Source organism: Dipodomys merriami, unplaced genomic scaffold, assembly GCF_024711535.1.
Source record: "Dipodomys merriami isolate MVZ:Mamm:240054 unplaced genomic scaffold, mDipMer1.0.p SCAF_3980, whole genome shotgun sequence".
Taxonomy (NCBI): domain Eukaryota; kingdom Metazoa; phylum Chordata; class Mammalia; order Rodentia; family Heteromyidae; genus Dipodomys; species Dipodomys merriami.
In genome coordinates this window covers 5,177-11,411 of record NW_027205582.1, presented here as the reverse complement: position 1 = coordinate 11,411, position 6,235 = coordinate 5,177, and the positions used below count along the sequence as shown (strand labels likewise).

At 33.7% G+C, this 6,235-nt stretch overlaps 1 pseudogene; it reads right to left on the bottom strand.

Moving 5' to 3' along the window:
- Window positions 1-5,902: 5,902 nt before the first annotated feature.
- LOC138805510 (U6 spliceosomal RNA) lies at window positions 5,903-6,002 on the bottom strand (annotated as a pseudogene).
- Window positions 6,003-6,235: the final 233 nt, after the last annotated feature.

Sequence of the window (6,235 nt, the reverse complement as noted above, 5' to 3'; positions counted from 1 at the left end):
AAATCATGAGTCAAAATAGTAGTTTCCTTCTCAGAAATTTTCTTTGCAGTTATTTTCCTCAAAATGACAGAAAAGTGACCAACAAAATGAATGTCAATACATCACATTGCATATCCTAAAGAGAAACAATATAAAAATCACAGTGAAAATGTTAGAATTCATCACATGATAAAATAACAGGTAGAAAGGATCAAATGCTGATTGTTTTTCCAAGTACGTTACCTATGGTATCTAATTTAATCCTCACAATAATCCCATAAAGTAGAACTACTTCTATTTCTAATTCTCAGATGATGATATTGAAGTCTTCATAGTTGGAATTACTAGTACAACATTTCACAAATGGTAAATCTTAGCCTGCGGCCCATTCCCACCGTATCAAATAACTTCATTCTATTTTGTGACTAAAATACCAGCACTTAGTTCACTAATTCTAGGAAAATTTCCCAGAATTATTGTTCACACTCTAATAATATTTCACTTTATCTTTGTTAGAAAATAGGAAACTAAGCGGGATGTCGGTGGCTATACCTGTAATTGTAGCTACTCAGGAGGCTGAGATCTGAGGAACGCGGTTCAAAGCCAGCGCAGTCAGGAAAGTCCGAGAGATTCTTATCTATAATAAACCGCTAATAAACCAGAAGTGGCACTGTAGCTCAAGCGGTACAGTGCTTGACTTGAGCGGAAGAGTGCAGGGACAGTACCCAAGCCCAGAGTTCAAGTGCCAAGACCAACTAAAAAAAAAAAAAAGGAAATAGGTAACTGCAATATGAAAACTCCAAGTTCATAATCAATTTATACCTCCCTGGTGAAAGGAACTGCTAAACTATAACATTTTTGATTTCTAGGTCAAAATTGTAGAAATTATATTCTCTCCCATGACAACACTGCATCGCAGTCATACTGAAAGAATAATCTCCCCAATTCCTGAAGGAAACAGATTGCAGGTCTTATAGACCAATCATTTCCACATTGTAGCTCACATAAGTTGTTTACCATTAGATGTATCTTGATTGCTTTTTATACCCAACATTTTGAGAGAAATGTATTGCTTTAAAATTTTATTAAAGCAAGACTGATATAAAAATCACCTTTGACCCCAGATAAATATTTACCTTTCATATACCCAAAAATGCAGTCTTACCTATCATTAATGTTAGGAACGAGAGGTTAAAAATCATGGAAACCAAGACCTAAGCATGAATTAAAGACTCTCCAACTTGTGAATACAATTGGTTTAAAAAGACATCAATACTACTGCATGTTTTTCAAAATTTCTTGTGATATTGAAGATTCAATGATAAAATATTAACACTTGAAAATAACTCATTTTCTTGGGAGTAGAGAAAACACAAGATTAATCCATCATTTTCAAATACCTTTATTTTTCTACAAATTCACTCTTATAATTATCAAGATTATAAAACTAACTGAAGTACAGAGCCACAAAGGAAATAATTTAACTGCATCATCTACATTCAAAAAACTGTTACTGGGGCTGGGAAGGTGGCTCAGTGGTAGAGTGCTTGCCTTGCATGCATGAGGCCCTGGGTTCGATTCCTCAGCACCACATAAGCAAACAGGAAAAAGCCGGAAGTGGCGCTGTGGCTCAAGCCGTAGAGCACTAGCCTTGAGCTGAAGAGCTGAGGGACAGTGCCCAGGCCCAGAGTTCAAGGCCCCACGACCGGACCCCAAAAAAAGAAAAAAAAACCTGTTACTAGAAAACAAAGTTATTCTAATAATTAGCTTACCAAATTCACTTATATCCTTTTATTCTATTTCATAATATTTCATAATATTCTATTGCATAAAAAGCCTATATACCCACTTACATCTTCAGATCTTAACATTTATTTCAGAAATGTCTATAGCTCTATAGTCAATGAACTGAAATAATACTAAAAATATTCAAAGGCTTTTCAGAAATTGCAGGATGCTCTCGGGGTTGTTATTTATATTGGAAAAGATATTCGAAAAGCCTTATTTGTTAAAGTTGTGATAGTTACTTTCACAAAGAGCCATTAGTGAGGATCCCATTGCATGTACAAAAGAACTTCAAATGCATCCACAATCTGGAGGTGACACATGCTTTTTGTTTGTTTGTTTTGAAAGGTATATCTAGCAAGCATATCCACAATACTGGTTTTCAGTCAATATGATGAGATATTCAAACCAAATAAATACAGGGTTGATTATCTTAGTGAGAATAGATATAATGTTACAAAGAAAGTTATTTTCAACAGAAATCCAGAAAGAGTTTATTCACCTTGTGTTTCACAGGAATAACCAGAGAGTAATACCTGTTTGGTCAAGTCAGTCAAACTCACTCCATGAGTATATCTTAAAAGTATAACCAATTTAAGAGGTCAAATACATATTTTGTACTGACAGTCATCTTACAGCAATAACTTACTACCTAATTATATCTGTATCTTCTTACCTAACATATAATAAGAGCTGAAAGTGGTCTCTTTTATCTAACTTAATGTTGTATATGCTTTGATTATGATGATGATATTATTTGACAAATAAAATGTACAGAAGGGTGGCTCCACAGAAATGACATGACAGAACACTGATAAATAAAAACATTGCAACACAGTTAGCTCTTTTGAGCCTCACCTTGTCCACATTGGCAAGCAACATTGCAACAGCACACGCACACATATACACATACACACGTGTGCACATGTACACACATATACTTGCATGCTAAATTCAGGGTTTAGTACAAAAAAGTACAAATAAAATTTTAGTGATTAGGACAAATGTTAATTTGCCTTATTACAAAATAATACACAATCCAGTCACCATGGGTGTCACATTTTACTTGCCTCGCCACATGTGACCACTTAATTTATTTTAATTAATTAATTAATTCATTTGTTTGGTGCTAATACTAGGCTTGAACTCATGGCCTGGCTCTGTCCCAGAATTTGTTGTTTTTTTGTTGTAGTTTTCTCAAGCCTAGAATTTTACTGCTTGTCCCACAGCTCCATTTCTAGCTTTTGCTGGTTACTTTCAAATCAGAATTTAATGGACTTTTTTTTGCTTGGTTTGGTTTCAAACCACAATCCTCAGATTTCATCTTTCTGATTAGCTAGGATAAACACATGAGCCACAAGTGTGGCTTCTAGTTTTTCCTCTATAGCTATCTAATACACATATTAGATAGTAATTTAAAACTTAGAGTATAGAAGCAAGTTGTACAGTGATGATATTGTCTTGTCAGAAATTTAAGCTAGTAAATTTCTTCTTAAAACCATAAACAAAAATACCATGGTATAATATAAGAGAACTCACTATTGAACATATGAGCTTTAAGAGCTTTCTAATAGATCCATTATTTGTTACCCAACATTAGAAAAAACTATATAATGCAGTAGTAAAATAGAAGTCCTTTGTAGGAATACTTAATTACCTTGTTTTAAAGATACTTGTTTTCATCCAAAAAAGTAGGCCTGTCTATTGTCTTCATGTGATTTTGATGATTGAAGGTGCTTAATGAGAAGTCAAAGTGTATTACTAATCCTTTGCTATCAATTAAATCTCACCTTTTCTTCTTGGAACTTATAATTATTAAAGAAATAGTTCAGAATCAGCAAGCAATAGTTCAGATTCACACTTCCAGTGCAAGTGGATCACCAGTACTTAATCCTTGATACCATTTTCCACAAAGTTTTGTCACAGATACAATCGGTCTGCCTTCTCTAGCTGCTTTCCTAGCCTGGACCTATTCCTTCACTCTACAGGAAAAGTGTGATTCAACTGATTTCAGTCAGATCTGTTACTAGAATTATCAAGGATTTAGATTTTTGTCTGTAATTTGGTCAAAGCTATGTCTCTTTATGTAGGCTAATAAAAATGTATTTACTAATTTCAAGAAAATTCATAAATTCCATTTCCACCTCTTTTAAAAAATAAAATTGTTTGCTCTATAAATTGATTAGAGGCATGGATTTTGTGGCTAGCTAGGTCATTGTACATCTGTCTCTCTCTTCCTCTCTCCCTTTCATGGCTCTCATAGATAATGTGACTGCTCCATAATTATCCTAATTTATTTTGCTTTTATATTTTTGGTTGCATCATTTCACTTTCTGCTCTGCCATTTCCCAAATCATTTACATAGAAGGCATTATTTCATATTTTCTCATTCCTATAATAAGCTGCACATGAAGACACCACTGGTCCCATTTTCAGTCTGTACCTTTGAATATGGAGGAAACCTTTCCTTTGCTCTCTATGAATTACCTACTCTCCAGTTAGAATAATTTCCAATAGTAAAATTGGAAAAAGAGAAAGAAAATCATGGTGAAATAACAGATGTAGAAAATTCACTGTATTTTTCTGACCAGTTCAACCAACGTGAACTATTCTGGAATACATGTGCACCCCATTCCCACTGGTACTCACTGTCTCTGGTTAGGCAATTCTGATGAAGACAAGGAACAAGATGAAAAAGTGAGGAATGATATCATTTGCAAAAAAATGGAGAAGTATTAAAACAAATTTTTGTTTGGGCTGCTGAAAATAATTGGCTTACTACAGTGCAGACACTGCTTTCCTAAAAGGCCACTCATGTGAATACTAGGGATGATGATGAGTATACCTCTCTTCATCGGGAAGCCTCCAGTGGGCACTTAGACATGGTCCATGAGTTGGTGGCTCAAGGCAGATATTCATGCAATTACTGTGAATGGCTAGACACCCCTGCACAGTGCTTATATGTTGAATAATACCAGAGTGGCTGCTTCCTTAGTTCACATTGAGGCAGATACCAATGCCCAAAGTAAAGTCCTCTTGACTCCCTTTCATCTTGCTGCTTGGAATAGAAATATCAAAGATATGCTGGATTGCCTTCTATTGAAGCATTATATCAAACCAGGTCTGAAGAACGACTTGGAAGAAACTGCATTTAATATTGCCAAAAGGATAAATATGTATCACTACCTCTTTTAAATTGTGGAAGGCTGTAAAAATTGTTCTCCTAACTCATAATGGTTTGGTTAAGATTCTTAAATTTCAAAAATGCAAATCCATCTTTGTGTCTGTACAAAATATTTTCACAAGACAAAGCAACAGCAATATCTTACTTTAAAAATTCATGGATTCCATAGTATTCTTCAAGTGAATTGCCTGACTTTGATGTCAAAATGTATTCAAGAGTTGTTTGTATACATCTATAATGATTTCTGCAGGGTTTGTCATTTTTAAATCAGAAATCACTTTAACTTATCTGTTGAAATGAGTAGTACAGAAACTAAAAATATTTCTGGTGCTTGTATGAAAAAAGTATATTTTAAAATACTCTGTATTTTGTTTGTATAATGTCCATAATCTATTTAATTCTCTCCTAGATATAATACTTTGAATTATACATTGTTTTATAATATATAGGTTCGTTAATAAATGTGTTATTTCAGATAGCATTCCATATAGAAAAAGTTTAAGATTCCTTTTTTTTCCTAGGTCCTTATAGTATTTTATTTCTTTGGGATAAAATGACAATGTTATCCAATTTCAAATGTTTTGTAAAGATTATGCTATGTAAAGGCCATTCTAAGGTGAGGATTTAACACACTGATGTCAAACTAACTTTCAGTTCAATGAATTACATATATTGTTACATTTGCCTTTTTAAATTTTTTATTGTGAAAATACTGTACAGAGGGGTTACAATTACATGGGCAAGATAATGAGTACATTTTTTATCAAGCATTGTAGCCTCCTCCTGTATTTACCCTTCCCATCCATTCCCATCCTTCCCCTGCTTCCCCACTCAATCCTCCCTGCTACCCCTCCACCAGCACAAAGTTGTAAAGTTCATTTTTCGACATAACGACTTGTATTTTTGTAATAAATTTTTTAATGACTGTTTTTCATTTCTTGCATCTCAAGAATGAAAAATATGGAATATTTCACAAATTTTCATATCATCCTTGTGCAAGTGCCATGATAATCTCTATATTGTAGTAATTTGGGTAAACGTCCTGCTGAAGCATGTAGTATCCTGTAAATTTAAGTAGTTATTGATGCAATCTTTATACAGGCATATATCCTTGGTTGACTGTTTGTAACTAGGAAACCTTATTGTTCCTAAAAATGTTATTGATCTTACTTCTCTAAAATTCTGTGTATATTGGGAAAAGCTAATATTGTTTGGTCGATTGCTCACATTTGCAATTTTTTTTAATTGTATTTTATTTTATTTGAGAACATACTGTACAGAGGGGCT